Genomic DNA, 23,153 nt, shown 5'->3' on the forward strand with positions numbered 1-23,153 from the left:
AATTCAGTGTAAAGATCAGCTGGCTACATTTATGTTTTTTTTTTTAATCATAATAATTATGTCATTACTTCCTGAAGCCATTCACACACACACACACACACACACACTCATCTAGCTCAGTAGTGTGCGCCTCTGACATAAATAGAATATTCTTGAGTTGTAAATAGTCATACTTTTGTTATCCTTGAATAATTGCATATGCTTCTGAGTCAAAATAGCTAATTCCAGTAAGTGAGGTTCTGGGTGGAAAGTTGTTTAGCAGAACATGAAGGAGAACAACTTAAAAGACCTCATTTAGCACATCATTTAACGTATCTCAACTGGATCAAACCAAACATTTTTCTTGCAAATAACTGACCGAGATCAGTTATATTGTTTATATTGATTATATTGTTGTTGCAGACATGATTTAAGTAAAGCTCCAGTATTCCTTTGTCAACAAAACACTTGGCAGCTATGTGCCATCCTCGGCTATAGTCACGCGTGATACAGTACAAACCCTCCACAGATTCTTATCTTTAGGAATCATACAGTTAAATGATATGAGAGAAAATGCTGAATTTCTGTATTTGTGACAACAGAAAGTATCATGTCCTAACAAGATCTATTATTTTATAGCAAGTTTCTGACAAATAAAACTAGAATAAAGAAAGAAATGTTTTGCCCGGTTTTCAAAAATGTTGCCATAAGGGCTAACGGCAGCCTTATCCACACTCAACTTTTCATTGTATGAAATAATGAGAACAAAGTCATGACTTTGATTCTTTCGTGAATCTATTACTGCCCTTTGATTGCCTTGGGCCTTGGGCAGCTTGGTGTTCTCTACTTTGGATTGCTTTCCCTAACATTTTTAACTTCTGTCTACCGCCAAAGGGCAGCTGTGGCTGACGGTGCCATCCATGGTAAATTCTCACCCAGACTAGTATGTGGACCCTAATAGTCGATTCTCCCCCTCAGGTCACTCTTTGACCTTTTACCCCATGTGGTGAGTTAACAAGATGCCTCTAGGAGCTCTGCAAGTCACTTCTACGGGTCCTCTTAGGCACCTCAATCAGACTCCAGTTCTTGGATGATGACTTGATGAGTAGGTCCCTCCCATGGACTGGGATGGTATTTTTTTGATAGGATCAAGAGATAGTAGGCTACCAAAGTAGTGCTGTAATGCTGATTTTGGGGTGACTGATAATTGTTTATATAGACAGGAGCCCTACACAAATAGTTTCCTAAGACCCTGCATATTCTAGCGGGATCTTGGATACTCTAGGGTGCGACCCTGTATGAACCAATTAGGTTTTCACCATTTTTGAACGAGGAATATAATACCAATTTTCTTATAAATAGGTTCTACTAATAGCTCACCACATGTTCTCTTCTTTATTGTAGTATTATTTCTCTTAACTTGCTGTATTATGGTTTATATTGAGTTCTCAGGAGGTGGAAAAAATATAGTGCTTATTTTGCATCTTCAATGAAAAATTACCCCTTTATTCTAACAATAAAATTATGCTTTTCGCTTAAGTGATTTTTCAGCAAGTTTTGTAACTTTATTTATTTTTTTAGGAGAGAGAGAGAGAGAGAACACATGTGCATGCGAACAGAGTTGGGGAGGGTCAGAGGGAGAGGGAGAGACAATCTTGAGCAGTCTCTACAACCTGTGGGGAGCCTGGAGTGGGGTTCGATTTCATGCCCTGAATCGAAATCAAGAGTCGGATGCTCTACTGACTGAGACACCCAGGCACCCCTAGTTTTTATTACTTTCAACAACAAAAACATGCCTGATTGTCAGGCTTAAAATGTAAGAAATTAGCAAATTTATTGTGTTTTTTTTACAAAGTTTAGTTGTGTTCTCAGAGTTGATTATAACTCAGAGTGAGACACACATTCCAACAGCTAGGTTATCATGGGAATCAGAGCCTGAAATAGTTAAGGTTGTATACGGAAAGAGTGAAACAGGGAGGCTGGAGAAAATATATACATCGTATAGTAGACTGTCCCCGCCTTTGTATAGAGTGAACAGCAATCCATATGAAAATATTTGTGGAGAGCAAACAAGAAATCAGACGTTGAAGAGGAGTTAATAAGGGGGAAAAGGACAAAGAAACAAATGGAATCTTCGTGGTGTGTATTTATTATCTCCTAGCTAGATGGAGGGTATAGATGACACATCCACAGTACATTTTCACGTGATTCCTTGGACAAAGGGCAGTTTGATGAGATTTGGTCTTTTGAATACCCATATGAATATTAATGTAAGAAATTCATGTGTATTTTGTATTTAAACAGGATGTTTTAGAAATTATTTAATTGTTTTGGTAACATGATTTGAACTGCTGAACTTGACCTAATATTCAATAAGACAAGAATTTGCAAGTTACTGGAAGTTTAGATGAAGGTGAGCCTCACATGTTAGAAACTATTATAGTCAAAGGCGAGGAATAAAATATAGTTTAGGAAATAACATTACAAGTGTTTTGTCAAGATAGGATTGTTTCAATGCCAAAGATTTTAAAAAGAGGAACCCTGGAAAATGATGGAAGGAGCTTAAAAATAAAATGTCGGCAATACAAACACAAATGGGACCAAGCAGGTGATATTTATATAGATACATGTTTTCAACAACTGTCTTTTGGAGGATTCATTGTGCCAAACACTGTGCTAAGCCTGGCAGTACAACTATGATGAAGGCAGATCAGATCCTGGCCTAAGGAAATCTACTATCTAGTGAATACATTTCTGGGACCAAGTAAATTCCAGCATCTCCAAAAAGCTCCATGTTCCTCTTGAGTCCCATATGGGAACATGTGTTGGATTTCTATCTACCCTATTCAGAACCCTTTTCCTAGTAACACCATGGCATTCTAAAGATAACAAATTTATGATAAGAATAAAACCCGCTCAGGGGAACACTTGATCCTCGTTATTTGAGGAGTCTATATCTGAGAATTTGCCTATTGGCTAAAATATATTTGTAACTCCCAAATCAATATCTGTGACACTTAAATGGTCATTTGCAGACATGCACAAGCACAGAGAGGTGAACGATGGAGTCTCCCGAGGCTCACATGCGCAGGTGATGTTGAACAAAATGATAATCTTGTTTCAGTTCTCACATCCCAACCAAGAATCCTTTTTGCTGTTTAGTGCCATGTTTGTTGTTGTTTGTTTGTTTTTTGCATTTTTGTGGGTTTTTTTTTTTTTTGGCGATTTTGCCGCGAAAATGGCCCCTAAACAGTGCTGAAGTGCTATTTTTTTGTTCTTTTTTCTTAAAATGTTTATTTATTTATTTTGAGAGAGATAGGGAGAGGAAAGGAAGAGAGGGAGAGAGAGAATTCCAAGCAGGCTCCCTCAGTCAGCGCAGAGCCTAATCCCACAAACCACGAGATCATGACCTGAGCTGAAATCAAGAATTGGACGCTCAACTGACTAAGCCACCCAGGCACCCCTGTTTATGGTTCTTTAGCCCAAGAAGGCTGTGATGTGCTTTGCAGAGAGAATGCAACAGGTGTGTTCGCTAAGCTTTGTTCAGGCATAAATTATAGTGCTGTCAGCTGTGAGTTCAAGGTTGATAAATCAATATATATTAAGTTTCTTTAAACAGAAACACTCATAAAATCAAGTTATGTATTGGTCATTTGATGGTAGGCTGGCAGGATTCTAACTCTATTTCCCCTAAGAACAATGATTTGGTATGAACTAATTAGTGTTCCTAGTGACTTTAAAGAACATAACTACCACAAATCAATGATATATTGAGTTTTCTTACAGTTCAGATAACTAATATGCAATCACACAATAATTGTATTTGGTACTAATTTATAAGCCCGATTAAATGTTGGCGACATTATTAAGCTTGCTCCCACCAGCAAACTCCCTGCACAGGGCTATCTGATCCTATTTGAGGCCCTTTCTTCTTTTATCATGATAACTTCTTGACACTTACTTTATCCACACTTTCTGATCTATCTGCTTTCCACATTTTGCCCCCTGTCCCACCCCACTATGGCTGCTTCCTGACAGTGGAAGTAATTCACTTATTGCAGAGACCTTTGGATTTCTCTTTCAGCAGTAGCTCTTTATTCAGTTGTTCAAGTAGTGACTTTCTGCTTCAATTACACAGATTTTATCAACTGTATTTCTATTACTGTCACTATTTCTCTTCTTAATTGCCCTGGCAAAAATCCATGCAAATACTGAAAGTCAGGAATAGCAGGGGTTTCTTCTTTTCTCTTTTCTTTTCTTTTCTTTTCTTTTCTTTTCTTTTGTATACAAACTCACTCCATCAGGGTGTTTTGCAAACACATCTCTGAATATCCACTTTCATTCATGGGAGGGATTTTATAGATCATTTAAAATGGTGGCAAAGGGGGGAAAAGGTTATCTGGGTTGTAGTCTAGATGATCTTGTGTCATTATTACTTAAAAACTCTTTATTCTAAAATCGTTTCTTGTCTCTTCCTATAAAACAGCTTGTGGAGATTCTGTAAAACAAAGACATAATTCTATTTAAAAAAAAAAAAAAACAGCTGGAAAAGCCCACAACCCAGAATAAACTGTAGATCATGTAAAACTTTAGGCAACCAAAAAAACAAGTTTATACATTTTGTTTATTTTAAGCTAAGGAGTCATATGAATATTTGAGAGAAATATAGAACATTTTCTTCCTCTGTTTACTCAGTTTTTTAAAAAAAGTATTTTAGCTTGTAAAGAATATTTTTTTTTGTTTTTAAGTTAAGAAGAAATTGAAGTCAAAGATACTCAAAATGAAAGTAAGAAAACTGAATGCCTTTAAAATGGTGAACACTCAGATCCAGGCATATTATTTCAAGTACTGGACAATATCGGATATAGTCACGGAACTACATGCCAAGGCTCAAGGTCTGACTATATTTTTGAAGAAGTGAAAGGCTGATTGTAGAATATACAGCGTAGAAAAACATGTAGTGAATTCTCATACAATTCTATAAAATTATCAAATTAAGTGCTGTTTAAGACTTAGATATGGAAGCCAAAGTTACAAAATTCAACATTCATTAATTTTTGGTAGATTTTAATGAAGCGTTTTTAAGCCTTCTTACTAAATTTAGCAAACCGATACTTACCATTAGCTTAATATATTTGTATTATAACATAGCCTTGTAAGTATACCATATATTGACAGCCTAAGATCCTAAAAGTGGATTCCATGATTTTAAAGTTTGGAGAATAGAAGCTTGATTGAAGTATCTCAAAGATGTTGTGGCATACACCCTAATGAATCTCATGGTCTAGAGCAGGGACTGTCAAACTATGGCTACAGACGGAATTCAGCCTATAGCTAGTTTTTGTATACTCTATGAACTAAGAATGGTTTTTACATTTTAAAGAGTTGTAAGAGGGACACCTGGGTGGCTCAGTCGGTTAAGCACCCAATTCTTGATTTCCACTCGGTGATGATTTCAGGGTTGGTGAGTTCGAGTCCCATGTCATTTTCTATGATGACAGCACGAAACCTGCTTGGGATTCTCTCTCTCTCTCTCTCTCTCAAAAATAAATAAACATTAAAAAAAAGTTGTAAGGAAAACACATGACAAATATCAGACAGAGATCGTATGTTACTCACAAAGACTAAAATATTTATTATCTGCATCTGACCTTTGACAGAAGAGGATTGCTAACTTCTGGACTAGAAGACAGTTTCTGCTTCTGTGTTTTCAAGAGTCAGTACTTGAACCAGTAGCGTTCTCCTCAATAATATGAAGAAATCTGCAGAGGTATGCTCACTAAATGAGTGGATGGTAAAACCTAGGAGGGCTAGCTTAAAAAAAGAGCAGACCTTAACTTCCACAAACATATACATGCAAGCATACTCACATACCAGCTAGAACAAACACCTACAGTATGGAATTTATTGGCTATTCATATATTAATGAAACATATTAGTAGTTTAAGTGAAAATAGCTTGATGGTTATAAACTTGGATATACTTGGATAGGATAGTTTGAAACATTATGCTGTTTGGCTCTCTATCTATCTATCTATCTATTATCTGTCAATCTATCTATCTATCTATCATCTATCTGCCAACTAGAATCTAATGATCCATGTGGACAAGAATAATGCCATATTAATAATGTATATCTCACATTTTAGCTAGTATACAACCTGGAATATTATTGACATGCAATACTTAGTCATTAAATACATGAATAAAGGAGCGAGTATATTAAGGATTCATCTAGCACCATGCTTTATTTAACAAATGCCCAAGATCAAGGGAGTAATGAATAGTCCAATAAGATAAATTGCTGTTTTACTGTATTATGAAAATTACGTGCCTTGCACAAAGCATTATTCCTGAATAAATAAAATTTAAAGTATTTTATTCAGTTAAGGGAAACTCATTATTTGAAGTCATTGATTAACTTGACTGTCCAGAAAGATCTGGGAAGTCCAGGATATGAAAGCAATGGAGGCTATTTATCATATTACTTCTGCTTGAATTCTCTCTAACATTTTTTGTGAATAGAGGTGCTGACACATTTCCAGTTTTTATTAGCCTGGAAAGACTTTATTTTTCCTTCATATTTGAAAGGTACAGAATTCTGGTTTAACAGTTTTGTTCTCTCAGCCCCTTAAACATATTGCCCCATTGTCTTGCAGCCAGCATTGTTTCTAATGAGAAAACCACTATTATTTCTTTTTTCTCTGTAGGTAATGTGTGTTTCTACTCATGCTGACTTTAAGACTGTTTAAAATTTTCTTTTGTTTTTAGTAGCTGAATATAATATACTTCTGTGTATATATGCGTGTTTACTATATGCCTTTTTTAGTCTTAGAATTACTTGGGTGGGTGGTTTTCTGTCTGTGGTCAATTCAACTAATTTTTAAATTAGAGAATTTCAAGGAAGAGGCTCCTGGGTGACTCAGTCGGTTAAGCATCCGACTTGGACTCAGGTCATGATCTCATGGGTTCGTGGGTTCGTGGGTTCAAGCCCCGTGTCAGACCCTGTGCTGACAGCTCAGAGCCTGGAGCCTGTTTCAAATTCTGTGTCTCCCTCTTTCTCTACCCCTCGTCCACTTGCACTCTGTCTCTCACTGTCTCTCAAAAATGAATAAATGTTAAAAAAACCTAAAAATAAAATTTCAAGTAAAATTTATGTTATCATATACAGCAAAAAGTATACAGACCATCAATGACTTTTCTCAAAACAAATTCACCTGTATAACTGGGATGGATTTGGAAGATTTGGGAGATTGGAAAATACAACATTTCTTGCAGGTCAGGAACTCGCTTTATGCCCTTCTGAGGCATTATTCCCCCAAAATTACACTCTACACTCATTTCTTACACCACAGACTTACCTGTTTATGAGGTTTTCATACTTTTATATACCTGAAATTGAACTCTTGTTTGTTCACTCTTTTGCTTTACATCATTACTTTTTGTGTATGAAATATTCATGTGTTTTTGCATGTGGCAACATAAAAATTAATATTTTTATTGTAGCAGAGCATTACATTTTATGAATACTTTACTACAAATTATTTACCTATTCTGCTACATAGCGTTTGGGTTGTGTCCAGTTTTTGACGATTTTACAGTGCTATGTACAGAATGCATGTCTTAGGTATATATCTACGTCTATATCGATATCGACATAGGTATTGATATCGATATAGATATAAATATATACTCAATTCTGTTGACTATCAAGGATTGGAATTGCTGGATCGCAAGTATGCGTATGATTTATTTTAGTAGATATTATCAAATGATTTCCCAAAGTCTTTTCACCAATTTATATTCATCAGCAGTGTGTGATAATTCTATTTGCTCCATATGCTTCATTTTGAGCTATTTATGTAGATTTATAGTAGTGTCTTGTGATAACCTTAATTTGTTTTGCCCTAAAGTCCAAAAAAAGTTAAACATTTTTTATATGTGTGTCTTTGCCAAATGAGTTCTTTTTCTCTCGTGAAGTGTCTGTCACTCTTTTTTTCCCATTTCCTATTTTTCTCCTTTTCTAAAGACAAATCAAATTTACATATATATATATAATGTTTTGCCACTAAGTAGTTGAATGTTGTCTTTCTTAAGAGTATATTTTTGAGTAACAGAAAGTTTGAATTTAGTGTAGCCCAATTTATTATTGTTTTTCCCCTCTTGTTTCTAACAATTTTTGTCTACTGATTAAGGATTTTTTGCTACTGCAGCTACAGAAAAACATTTTCCTACATAGTCTTATAGGTTATTGTTTTATTGTTTACATTTAGATTGACAGTCCACCTGAAATTGATGTTTGTAAATATCCAACTGACCTCACCTGATTAACTTCAAGTATTATTCTCCCTTCACTGCCTTGTTGCCTGTGTCATAAATGACAATGGCCATGTATGGATAGATTTCTTTCTTAACTCTGTTAAATCTATTGGCCTGCCTTTTTATCCTTACACCAGTTCTACACTTTCTTAACTATAATGGCTTTGTATTTACGATCTTAGTTTGTGTAAAGTGCTTGAAGTTTGTTCTTGGTCACAAAGATTTAGAAAAACACTACGTATGCATTAAAAAATTTTTCTTTAATGTTTATTTATTTTTGAGAGAGAGACAGTGTGAGATGGGGAAGGGCAGAGAGAGAGGGAGACACAGAATCTAAACAGGCTCCAGTCTCTGAGCTCTCAGCACAGAGCCTGATGCGGGGCTGGAACTCACAAACCACGTGATCATGACCTGAGCAGAAGTCAGTCGTTTAACCAACTGAGCCACCCAGGCACCCCTACATATGCATTTTTTGGATCAAGGTGTTTTAAGTCAATGGCAGTCAAATCTAAACAGATCTACTTACAACATAACCCAACACATTTTACCACAAATGAATAGATCATTGTTAATTCTTTATTTCCTATTAAATTCTAATAAACCCTAAAGTCTTTATTAATAACACTGATCGATGAGTTTTATAAAACTCTGTCTCACACATCTACTAGGAAAGCTTGAAGCAAATGATAGGTTTCTAAAGAGTGAGATTTAGGAATAAATGCAATGATTTTTAATGTTCTCAGGCTTTGATACAGAATCTTCGGAAGGTGACAGAGGCTAGGAGGACTCTATACAGCAAGATAAAAAGGAACAGAAAGGAATAGGAGACACTCTATGGTGTGTGTGAGAGAGAGGCAGATTAATTATAAACTTGCCCTTAGACCTCCCTTAGAAAGTCAGGCATGGCCGGGACTTTCCACCCTGGGGCATGTGGGTTGAGAGACCTTACATACCCCACAAGACAGGGAACAGAATCTGATGGACCATATAAATCAGGGGGCTGGGGTCATTGTTCCATGCTTTAATGGGAGACTCAGGGAAATCTCCTCACTCTCTGGCTTCTAGAAAGAAGCTGATTGTGGAGCGCCTGGGTGGCTCAGTCGGTTAAGCGTCTGACTTCAGCTCAGGTCATGATCTCGCGGTCTGTAGGTTTGAGCCCTGCGTCGGGCTCTGTGCTGACAGCTCAGAGCCTGGAGCCTGTTTCAGATTCGGTGTCTCCCTCTTTCTCTGACCCTCCCCTGTTCATGCTCTCTCTCTCTCTGTCTCAAAAATAAATAAAGGTTAAAAAAACTTAAAAAAAAAAAAGAAGCTGATTGCTTGCTTTGCATAGAAAGAGCAAGCAGAAATGCCCTTAGGCCAGAAGGTGAGTTCCCACAATGCTCCTGTTTCTGACACCATGGAAAGCTCTTGGACGGCTCTGGCAAGGCCCATTTCTGGATTATAGTCTCTGTGGAACCTGGAAGTTGAGGTGACCTTGAATTACTTGAGGAGAGAGCGGAAGTGGTGTCGGTGTTTGAAATTCCAAACTCCTTTGGAAATGGGTGCTCAAGAGGAACTTGGTGTTCTCATACTGAGATAAATCTTTAGGGAATTCTTTTTAAAAAGCATGCCCTCTGAACACTGTAAAAGTCATATTCTCTAATCCAGTTGAAGCTTTATCTCTGCTACAGATCCTTTCACATTGGTTTACATTTTGCTTCATCTGAAGGAGTGACAGTTGGACATTTTAGTGTTTCAAAGCTGGCTAATACACTGTGGTCTCCAAAAAGTTTGAGGCGAGTGGAAATTAATTACTCTCCCACAAACTGCTCAACAGATTATAATACAAGCAGGTCCCCAAATGAATTCTCTGCCACCCGTGCCGACTTTTATTAACCATGTGTTTATTAGCTGGGAAGCACAGAACAGCTCAAACAGTCCGTTCTGTCAGCTTGTGTACGTGGCTCTGTCCTTCTGGGTGTCCTGACCCCATCTTAAAAGGTTCACATGAAGCAGACCCTCAGCTTTCCAGAGTTAAGCAGGACTTTATAACCCACCAGAGTTGGCATCGCAAATACAACTAAACCAGCAGCTGGACACAGACTTTCTGAGAATTAAGCCTCTAGGGCCATCCCCATGGGCTGTCCTGCCTCATTGGATTTTATATCCTGCTGATCCAAGAGTGGGAAACATTTCGAAATATTTTTGCCATTGCACACAATTAGGATACATTTAAATTTGTACAAGAGAACTTGTTTGAAATATTTATCGTGCTGGTTATAGAGCATTATTGTCACTTATAAAAACCCATTCTGACATTCATCATGTTAATTCTATAACTGTTAGGTTGTTGCTCAGATTAAGATACAAAACTCTTATAGTAGCCATCTCTGACATACAGCCTTTGTGAAACAATGCTAGATACATGCTAGGCCATGTATAGACTATACATTCTTTGTTAACACCCTAGCTGCACAGGATTGTATTTTAACCAAAACAACACCCACATAATACAACACTGTATACGATAAAGTATTTTCAAATAAGTGATAAATATTGTGGGAACTAATTAGTCTACAATAATCAAACCACAGAAATGTCATTACTTTATTACTTAATATGGAAGGGCAGAGAGGTGCAAAGAGTAATGGGTTGAATAAGGTGTTCAAAACATATAATTATCAAGTTGAGCCTATACATTTTGCATTGTAAAAAATTATATTAAAAAGTGCATCATTAGACTCTGAGACTTTCCCTGAGAGAGTAAACCTATCCTGGGGGAATGGAAGAACACTCTCATTTATGAGGGGAAAAAAAGAAAAAAAAAAACAAACTGTGAAAGTTCAGTTTTGGTTGTGGTCCACATCATGTCTGACCCTAAAAATCAAACAACTGGGCCCAAACTTCCTTCTTTTTTCTGCCAGTGTTCTCCTTCTTTATCAGTGGACTACCCCTAACAGTCACCTCTACCTGCATTGTCCTTTTGAGTTTCTCCATAGGAGATGAGGCTGACAGACCAAATTCAGGTTTAGAATCCATAGACTCAGCTGTCTCATTCAGCATTCTGAGGCCTCGGTACATAGCATTTTGACATCCCATGTTGCATTTTCCAGTTCTGTTCACACATGAATCTCCACTAATCAAGAGCTGCCCATTGACCTTTTCTTGGGTTTAGGAGTGTGCCTGCCACTGGATCCACAACCATCCATCCTTATTATGAAGACCCTTTGGGAGAGACACTTGCAGCCTTGAGTGAAGGCTTGGAGCTATCTGAGCAGCAAAATCTAGCCTCTTGGGCTCTTGAACTACGGCTTAGGAGGGGGAGCCCAAGCCTCAGAACGCGCACACTCCCTTGGCCCTGGGAATTCCTCTTCCCGTTGGGACAGGGTTCCCTAATGTTTATGAAAGGGCCCTTCTTGCCTTAGACTAAGTACTGTCCCAATATCTTGCTGATTCAATTACCAGGTATACCAGGCTCTCTGCAGTAGCCATTAAAGAAACATTCGAGCAGAAACGTTTGTAGGCATAAGAAACAGGAATGCTTATATAGTTGATGATTTGTCTACCAAAAGTCCCAAAATATAACTTAATTTTATTCAAATGCTCTCATTTTCATTGTTTTACTTCAGCTATGTTTTAAAATAGACCTTAAAACACTCATTTCCTAGAAAGTCTTAATATGATCTAGGACTAGGTAGGTAATAAAATTCACAGTCTTCTTTTTGTTAGGAAAGTTTCTTGTTCGATACTTTTTCTGTGAAAACATTGACGTGTTCCATAAGCAATTGAAGAGATTTTCAGTTTGGTCATTTAAGACCTAATTGTTTATATTTCTCAGGCTTCAAATGGTATGTCAAACATAATAACAAGGGCTCCTGGGAGGCTCAGTTGTTAAGCAGCTGACTTTGGCTCCGGTCACAATCTCATGGTTTGTGAGTTTGAGCCCCGCATCGGGTAAGCATGAGCCCTGCTTTGGGTGAACCCCACTTCTCTCTCTGTCTGCCTCTCTCCCTCTCTCTTTTTCTCTGTCCCTCCTAGGATTCTCTCTCTCTGCCCCTCGTCCACTTGCACCCTCTCTCTCAAAAAAGGAAAAGATAATAATAATGAAAACAGTAATAATTATAATGCAAATGATAGCTAAGAAAGGAAAAAAAAGAAATAAAGAAAACATTTTAACCATGAAGTAATGATTGACCAAATTCTATAGCCCTGGTTTTTAAAATAATGAAAGGAACAACTTTTTTTAAAGATAACTTTTAAAAAAGATAACTTTTATTCAGTTTAATGCAAATGAGATAAATCATTAGTGTTGGAAATTATGATTTCCCACACTGAGTAGAAAATGACACCGTGATTTTTATAATATATCATAGATGTAAAGAAATAAATACATACTTAAATGTTGTTGGGAATCAAAGGTATTTTAAATAGTGTTCTTGTCACTTTTTATTTCAATATTCTCTTGCCTCTTTAGCTCTTTATTCAATTATATTCAAAATAACCTAAAGGATAAGTACTACTATTATCCACACTTTACAGATGAGGAAAATGAGCCACATTATGTAATACAGTTTGTGATAAGGAGTTTCAAATGTATTCATTTTCACATCATCTTTCATAATGTATCCTTTACACAATGCTGAAGATTGATATTGTGTATTTAGTTTTTAATTAATAGCATAAAAATCTTTGTTCAAGAAGCCTGTTAATGCCATTCAAATCATTATTGCAGTTCAAATGCAATGTGGAATTAACACTTAATTTGTAAAATAAAGACATAAACTGACCGGAAATAGCATGTCAGCAAAGCGATTTCTAGAGGAAAGGCTTTTCCCCTTGCTTTGGCAGAAGTAATTAAAACAGCTTACCACACTCTAAAAAGAGGGAATCTAATATTTATATATATATATATATATATATATATATATATACACATATATACATATATATGTGTATATATATATACACATATGTATATATATAGTAGATATATATATATGTATGTACTGTGCTATATAGTGTATATATATATATATATATATATATACACATATATATATGTATATACTGTGCTATATAGTGTGTGTATATATATATATAAAATACATATATAATATACACATATTATATATAATATATGTATTATGTATATTATACAAAGTTTATTTTATTTATTTTGAGAGAGAGCTAAGGAGCGTGAGCCAAGATTGGGGAGTGGGGTGTGGAAAATCAGAGAAAGAGGGAGAGAGAGAATCCCAATCAGCCTCCCACTGTCAGCACAGATCCTGACTGGGGGCTCAAACTCAAGATCAGATGGTGAGATCATGACCTGAACCAAAATCAAGAGTTGGATGCTTAACTGACTGAGCCATCCAGGTGCCCTGTGGATCTACTGTATTTATCATTTCCTGACTTTGTGTGTCTTTTGGGGGAATCCATAAGTGACTCTTTGGAACTTACTCTTAATATCGAGTGGCAAATATATGTTAAAAATATATATATATATATATATGTGTGTGTGTGTGTGTGTGTGTGTGTATACACATATATATGTTAAATAATGTTATAAAATTAATACCAACAATACATAACATTTGCAATGTCCTTATAACCTTTTAAATACTTTGATATCTATTAACAATTGTATTAGTATCATCATACTGAAAATGACTCATCATTCCTATTTAACTTTAATTTTCACTCTCATATACAGTGTGAAAACTAGAGAATTTTCACAACAGCTTCACCTGGAGGACAAATATTATAGAATGTTATTTAATTGAATTTCTATACAATTGCTTTAGATAAAATAGAGTAACAGAGGTGATGACAAGAGATAAAATCTAATTATCTAATAAATTTATTTTCAGGTGAGTGTTCATTGCTTTTTTCTATCCTAAGGTAAATCTGAATTTTTTAACTTTTTTTTTCCAGAAATTTAATGGAATTTTACTTACCACATAGCAATGTTTCTGGAAGAAAAACACTCACCATCCTAAAATTTTGATGATAAAAACTTTGTCACAAATATGACTGTAAAGTATATATATGTATAAATATGTATAAATTTACATATATAAATATGTATAAATATATGAAACTTGCCTGTTTAAACTGAATTAATCATTCTAATTTTATAGATGACTAAGAAAGAAATTTCAACACTTAAGAAACTTAGATGCTAATCATTCCCTTTCTTGAGGAGCTTATTTATGTTTCTTCTGTGTGTTGTTTTTCTTTTTTTGTTGCAGTCTATAGAGAGTGAGATGTTTTTTACAGAAATGATAACTTGAAGGTGTTTTTTTAGCACACGGTTTACTTGCACATAATAGGAAAAGAAAAGCAACAGGATGGGCATGAGGCATATTGTGCCTTCAATTTGAATAAAGTTCAATGGCCAGAAGAACACTTAAAAAATCAAATCATATAATAAAATATTTAAAAGATTTTGATGCTAACAAGGACTGAAAACAGTGTTGAGGTCAGAGTGAGTGCAGGTATATATAATACGATGTTGTAACTGTGCTATTAACATGTTCATGGAGGAATCTTGAAGTTTAAAATAAAACAACAGGGACACCTGGATGACTCAGTGGGTTAAGCATCTGACTTTGGCTCAGGTGGTGATCTCAAGGTTCCTGAGCTCAAACCCAGAGTGGGGCTCTGTGCTGACAGCTCAGAGCTCTGGAGTTCTGAGCTCAGAGCTTAGAGCCTGCTTCAGATTCTGTGCCCCCCTCTTTTTCTGCCCCTCCCCAACTCATGCGCTGTCTCTCTCTCAAAAATAAAATAAACATTTAAAAAAATTAAACAAAACAAAAGAACAGTTGCAGTTCAGTCTCCACATGATCCTATTAAAATTCTAAGTCAAATGAAGTCACTCCTGTGCTCAAAACCTTCCAATGGCTTCCTGTCTCATTCACATTAAAACCAAGTCCTTGGGGCACCTGGGTGGCTCAGTCGGTTAAGCCTCTGGCTTCAGCTCAGGTCATGATCTCACAGTTCATGAGTTTGGGTCCCGCATCGGGCTCTGTGCTGACAGCTCAGAGCCTGGAGCCTGCTTCGGATTCTGTGTCTCCCTCTCTGTCTGCCCCTCTCCTGATCATACTCTGTGTCTCACTCTGTCTCTCAAAAAAAAAAAAAAAAAAAAAGTGAATAGATGTTAAAAAAAACAAAAAAACAGGTCCTTGACTGGGCTTTCATCTGCACCTGTCTCCTCTGATCTCTCTTTCCTCTTTCTGTCTTCAGCTAAAATAGCCTTCATATATGTCTTTGAACACACTACATCCTCTCAAGCCTCAGGGACTTTGTCCGAATTCCTCTACCTGGAAAGTTTTTGTGTTGATCAGATCAACCTAGAACTCAGTCCCTTATTTCAGTCAATGCCCAGTCCAGAATCTAGAAACCTCTCTAGATAATTCACACACAGAGTGAGATTCGGTGCAAGCACATGGTGATAGAAGAGATGGAAGGGCTTGGAGAACAAGTTGGAGAGAAAATTCCCTAAATATCAAAACCTCTTGCCACCCACAGTAGAGGCAGAATCCTGCCTCTGAACCCTCAAAGATGTTCATGGCCTAATTCCTGGAAGCTGTGAATGAGTTATGTGATTATGGTAAGAGGGAATTAAGACTGTAGATAGAATTAAAAATATTAGTCAGCAGACCTTAAAATAAGGAGATTAGCTTGGATTATCCAGTTGACAGAATGTGATCACATTGGTTTTTTATAAGTGGAAGAGGGAAGCACAAGACTTAGAGTAGGGAGATATGAAGGTGCTATTCTGCTGGCTTTGAAGACGGAGAAAGGGGTTGGTATTCAAAAACACAGCTGCCCAGAGCTGACCAAAGCAAGGAAACAATTCTGCCCCAGAGCCTCCAGAAGATCACAGCATAGTAACACCCTGCCTTCAGTCTAGTGAGACCTATTTTGGACTTCTGACCTTCAGAAGAAAATAAATTAAAAAAATAATCATGAGTAAGAGAAGAAGTGAGAAGTAAGAAAATACCTATGTGTATTTTAAGCCACTAAGTTTGAGGTAATTTGTTAGAGAAACGGCAGGAAATGAATACAGCACCCTGGGGCTGTAAACCCACATATCATTCTGAGCTGGTGGCTGGACAAACCACATAAATTCAGGACCTGTAGTTTTCTTATTCGTTTTGATTATTACAGTTTGGTTCATGGTCACTGGGCTTACACATTCATTTTTAGGGTTTAACTTTCACCCATATGTTCATCCTTTAATATATTCTCTTATCTTTGAATGCTCTTGAGTATCAAACTTGTCAATCTCTTTTTAGACATTTTTTTAGTAGATATTAATGGCTAACCCAAGCTTATTGTATTCAAAATAAGACTTATTATATTCTAAAAAATGATCACTCCCTTTACTCTTCAATATCCCTCAAACAGTCTGGATTCCTCGGTACCCCTTATTTTGGTGAAAGGCCTACCATCACTTGCATTTTAAAATCAAAAGTCAGACTTGTATTCCGACATGTAACAATCATAACCTGCTGGCTATTTTATATCCTAACTACTTCTTGATCTTTCCCTTTCCTCACCGGCTGCATCATACTGATTCCCACTGCACTCCTTCTGGACACCTTTTTTTTGGTCTGGACTATGGCTTTTCTTGTCTCTTATAGTCTCTCCCTTTTTCAGCAAATGCTTTTCATTCTTGCTGGCCTCCATCTTGTAAACAATTTTCTCTTTACATTTTCATAGGATCTCTCACCTTGTAAGTTCCTCCGTCTAAAGGTAGAATCCGTAAGCCACGATTTCCTAGTCTCGCGTGCAGTCGGTATGCAGACAGGTCATCTAGGCTCCACCACTGAGAGACACGTGGACAAGACTCTAGTTCTGGAGACAGTAGTGCAGTGTCTGTCATGCTGTCAGGGGCGGTGGCAGTGGCAGTGGCACAGATTTCAATGCCAGGCTGTTCTTGTGCAGAGTCAGGTTGATAAGCACCATCGGGGGAGGCGTGGCCGCCAGCCTAGTTTGTGATGTACTTTTGAGGATTTCTCTGGTAAATGTAATCTCCAGCCTGTTTCTCCAGACATCTCGATGTTTCTATGAGTTAATATCTTTTAGCAAATTGTTTTTCTGGTTAACTAGCCATAAGGGTACTGAATTCTATGATCTTCTACCTTGTGAGTGGAAGGATCTTTAAATAGGAAAAGCAAATTCCACTGGCAGACCTCATCACTCTTGAGTTCATGCAATGACACACAACGGGATGATGTCCTGGCTTCTCTAAATTGTACACGTGGAACCCTGGTCTGTTGCTCCTGCCTTGGTTTCCGTTACTTCTCATCGTGTGCTCCATGTGAAGTTTTACAAGTCCGTGATTCTTGCTCCTGATTCTATCTAAAATATGCACCTCTCCTCCTCCAATCACTAAGTTCATGCTGAATTAAAGCTCAGACCAAGGGGCGCCTGGGTGGCTCAGTCGGTTAAGCTTCCAACATTGGCTCAGTTCATAATCTCCGGGTTTGTGAGTTCCAAGCCCCACATCGGGCTCTGTTGCTGACAGCTCAGAGCCTGGAGCCTGCTTAGGATTCTGTGTCTCCCTCTCTCTGCCACTCCCCCCACTTGCACTCTGTCTTTCTGTCCCTCAAGAATAAACATTAAAAAAATAAGTAAATAAAACTCAAAATCAAGCACCATCTCCAAGGAAGCCTTTGATGTCTTTTGCCCACCCCATTCCATGGTCCTGTTTGGGGCAAGGTGCCATTTCTCTGTGACCTCACAGTTCATGCGGTTATTTATCATCATACTTTTGTTCATTATATGTAATTATCTGTGCCCTTTGTCTCCTCTACTCCTTCTCGAGTTCCTTGATATAGGCTAAAATATCCATTATCAGTTAAATTTGTATATTCTCCACCTAGCTAGCACCTACTCTTTAATATATTAAATATTAAATACACGTTTGAGCAATTCTGGAGTGGGTCTAACTGTAATTGATTGGGATTATGCTTATAAATAAAATAGAGGCAAGGATAGGGACAAAGCTGTCTCTTTCCCAAGACAGTGGGATCTAGGAATGTTTACACCTTTCGAGTTGCTTTATGAGAAAGCAGTTCTATGAACAAATACATTTAGAAAATATTGCAGAGTGTGTCTCTTATTAGTGATTTATTATATTCGTTGCAATACTAAAGGTTCTGAGAAATGACACGGTATCTAAATGTAGAACTTTATTTCTTCATTTTGTAGCATTGCATACTAATGAATTGAAGAAATAGGGATCCAGGGATACAAGTTGAATGATGGTGCTTAGGTCAACATCAAGGCAGCAATGCCTCTCGCTATTATCTGGCCTGTCATTTTTAGAGCTGTGGTAGTGGGAGTCTGTTTTATTATTCCATTTTATTACACCTTTTCCCAATGTTCAGAAAGCCATGCTTTAAATGTTTTTATACGGAAAAAGAGCATAGAGCTTTTAGCCCTGATCAGAATCAATGATGGCACTGCCACGCCTGAGCAAAAAATATTTGACAGTAAACTTCTGTCTTCAATCCATTCATTTCAAATTGATCTTCCAAAATTGACCTATGCAGCTGTCAACAACCCTCACGTTAATACTGATTTGACTCAATGTCAAGCAAACCAAATAAGCAGGCTTCAGAAGCAGGGGTAAGTCAAGTGAGCAGACGGTAAAATTGACACTCTTAAAGAACAATTTGTTTTAAAATGATGAATATCATAATTTTCATGAGTTTATACATTGCAGTAGAAGCTATGTGTCTGTAAAATAATTGATTTCTTACCAAAATGGCAACTAGAGCTATTCTTCAGTGTAACTATCTATGGAAGTGTAGCAATTGTCTTTGAAATTCTATGGAGAAACAAAGCAAACTTCATACGGTTACAGCAATATTTCAGATCTCAAATACTGTTCTAAAACCTGTCCCTGTTCCTCTAAAGAGGCAGGATAATTTCCTGTCCACTGGTACCTGTGTAAGATTGTGCTGGCCTCAAAGAACACAGTCTGATAGAAGTGACACTGCAGGACTTGTGTGACTAGGTCATAAAAGGAAATTCAGCTAACGGGGTCTTATTCCCTCATGGGACACATTCCTGTAGGACTCAGCCCCCATGCTATATGAGGAAGCACATGTAAAAGAACAGCGTGGAGGGGCGCCTGGGTGGCTCAGTCAGTTAGGCATCCGACTTCAGCTCAGGTCATGATCTCAGGGTTCATGGGTTCGAGTCCCGCATAGGACTCTGTGCTGACAGCTCGGAGCCTGGAGACTGCTTCTGATTCTGTGTCTCCCTCTCTCTCTGCCCCTCCCCTGCTTGTGCTCTGTCTCTCAAAAATAAATAAACATTAAGAAAAAAAGAAAAAGAACAGCATGGAGTGGCACAACCACCGGATTTATGACTAAGCAAGGTTTCAGATGAATTCAGCCCCCAGACTTGGAATCTTCTGACACTCAACCCAAGAGCAAACACACATCATCCCCCCGTGACCTATCCAAATGCCTCACTCACACAACACGAACACAATAAATATCTGGTTTATGCCACTAAATTGTGGGACAATTTTTTTACAGAGCCAGATAAAATTGAAACACTGGATTGCTAGGGATTTTATAGGTTAGTGCCTCTATCCAAGACCTGGATTGAATGGCTCTGAACGTTAATGTGAAAAATAAACAAATATCATGTTTAAGCCACTGTTACTCGGAGTTGTTTTTTTTTTTTCTTATAAATGAATTTAGTCCAGTTGTTACTTGTGAGTTCCTTCATGCTCATAGTTACAACTGCCATTGTGTATCCATTACTGAGATCTCTGTCTTGAACCCAGATCTCACCCATGAGCTCTAGATTTGCATGTTCAACGGCATACTGGTCATCTTCACTTTCATGTCTCACAAGAAGAGGAGACGCAACGTATACAATACAAGTCAAACTCGTTAACATTTCCACATTCTAATCTTCTTTTTATATTCTACTCTTTGGCAAAAGGCATCCTCCGACACCCAGTAAATCCAAAACCTCAGTATTTCTCCTTTGCTCTCTCCCATTCATGTAATTTGTCCAACTGTCCAGAATCAAGTTCTGTTGATTCTGTCTACTAAAATGTTCCCTCCTTCAGCCTACATTGCCCATGTCATAGTTCTGTTATTGTTTTCTTTCCCACCTTACTCCACAATTCTTTCCCTACGGTGGCTTCCTTTCCTGCTTATGCCATCATCAGTCTAACCTCCACTGTGATCACATCAGTTCCCTGCTAATAGAGCTCTGACTTACATCCCCCGTTTGATATCTCTTCATAATTATAACGATGGGGAACCAAGAGAATGTAGATAATTCATGTCTGTATCCTCCAAACACCATTTAATGTATTGACCACAGTATGTAAGTTAACAGTTCTTTGTTTCTCCTTTACAATGCACTATCTAGAAGGCGCTGACTATATCTTTTCCCTCTACATTTTCTGGTCTAATTTCTTGTGCATTATATGCATTCATATATATTTCTGGAATCAGTGAACTACTGAACAGCTTACCATTTGCCTAAAATTTTCAAACACTATTTCTCACTGCTCCCCCAGTCCAACAATGAGGAAAGAAGAAGAACTTGCTTCTCTTGCTTACATAGTATTTTTCTCTATTAGAAAATTTGCATTTATTGTAATTTACTTATGTAATGGCCCACGCATATGACAGCATCCATTTATCCATTCCAGAACAGAGGGCAGCTTTCCTGTGCAGTTAATGAGGCTTAGGCTTCAGGGCCACTTAATTATATGACCTCTTCTAAAACCACGTATCTATGTTTTCGTAACTTTATTCTTTTTCTTAAAGGTTGTTTCCCAAAGTATATACGTGCCTCACAAAATCTGGATTCATCCCTGTTCCAGTCAGAATTTACTAAGTGCCTACCGTGTAACAGAGACCATATTGCATCTTCACAAATACAAGAATAAATGAAATGAATTTAAATCTACATTATTTCTGCAAGACATCAGAATATTTCACTTGCAGGAGGTCATGCTCACTACATCTCATATTGTCACAATCTCTATTAATGTCTAGTCTCTCTGTCCTCCTATTCATAGAATTGATCCCAAACCCTTAGAAATCTGATCTCAACATACCCTTTTGGCCCAAAAGCCACCAACTTCCCCACTTCCTAAGCACCTCTTTATTCCACTAATTATATGTTCAAGGCAAACTAAACTACTCATTAATAATGCCCTGATTGTCTCTCTGTTCAAGTTATTTTTTTCTCCTTTCAGCATCCAGTTTTCCTAAAGCTGTCTAAAACAATGGAAGTTTGAGACAATTCACGTTCGCAGGGTTAATCACTACTTCCTTTGCCCTTTAAGCAATTTGATCATACCTTTAGCATGATGTTTGCCCACTGTGTTATTTAGGAGATACCATTTAAAATTGTATTCAGCTGCTTAAAAACACAACATTGGTAATAGTGACTCTATTAATTATTTTGTTTGCTCATCTAGGTCATTTCTCCTGCCTGCCTTGTGCCCAGGAAGGGTGGGTGGCCTTTACAGACTGCTTCACCCTACCTCCTTCCTCTAGACTCTGCTTGGGTTGAGTCAATTGGAGGTACTGGCAGGAAATTGGGATTTGAAAGCAAAGGGTAGAGTGTGTATTCTCTCCTTTACTCCCTGCTAGGCCTCCACAGTGGCTGTTTTCTTCTGCCTGTCACCTCAGATCCTGTTAAGTGACCTTTCTGCTATGGTTCCAGCTCTTGGTTCTTGTCAAGTTCTGGCATCTCCCTCCTCTTGTCACATCAGGCAAAACAGAGGTAATGACTTTCTGCTTTTGCTGGGTCTGGGTGCTTTGTCTACTTTAGTTTCTTCAATCTTGACCTTACCGCTGCAAATAGTCCCTTGTGTTGCATTCATTACATTTTAAAAAATTACCTCTTTGAGTATTACCATCTGTTCCCTGCAAGAATTGGAATCATGTGTGGACCCAGAAGACAGCTTTCAAAATGTACCTGATTATAGGTTTTGTTTTTGTCACGGCAAGTACTTTTTACAGAATGATGAATGCTAGGGGTGACTGGGTGGCTCAACTGGTTAAGTGTCCAAGTCTTGATTTGGGCTCAGGTCATGATCTCACAGTTCATAAGATGGAGCCCCGCGTCTGACTCTGTGCTGACAGAGTGGATCCTGCTTTGGGATTTCCTCTCATCTTTTCTCTCTCTCTCTGCCCCTCCCTACTCTCTGTCAAAAATCAATCAATCAATCAATCAATCAATATAAAACCATATCTTAAAAGAATGAAGAACGCTAAAATTGAATAAGAGTATTTTTTTTTTCTGAAAAGCATTACCTTATTGATGGTTGGTATTAGACTATTTAGTATCAGCACTTGCATATCCATTCACACCATCAAATTATATCAGGCTTTAGGGAAGTGTGAGATTATGATGTGTCTTTTTTTGGGATGTCATAAACAAGTTTTTTCATTTAAAAATATTTATCACGGTTAGTTTCATGAGGAAATTAAATTTTAGAGACGATTCTGGTGGAAAAACGCTTGAGTAGGAGTGAGGAGTTGGGTCATAATTCTACTTTCAAGAAGTCACTGAGGTTACTTTTTTAAACTCAGTTTCCTCATCCTGAAAATGGGTGAATAGAAGCACTGTGTCTTTGGTTCCTTTCCAAAAAGTTCATAAGTTTGGAATTCTGTAAATAATTTTTGGTTATAAATAATTTTCCTTAGGAAGATTAAATTGATTTTAGGTTCTGAGGCTATCACAAATCTCTCCCCACCAACATGGCTTGGGACAAGTCTTTGAAGAAATTCTGTATCTCAGGGAGGTATCAGGGTTTGAGATGTTGCCCACAGAAATGCTGTTAGCTCTCTCTGAAGAAAATACGAACATTA

The sequence above is a fragment of the Neofelis nebulosa genome, chromosome 5, assembly GCF_028018385.1.
Source record: "Neofelis nebulosa isolate mNeoNeb1 chromosome 5, mNeoNeb1.pri, whole genome shotgun sequence".
NCBI lineage: Eukaryota > Metazoa > Chordata > Mammalia > Carnivora > Felidae > Neofelis > Neofelis nebulosa.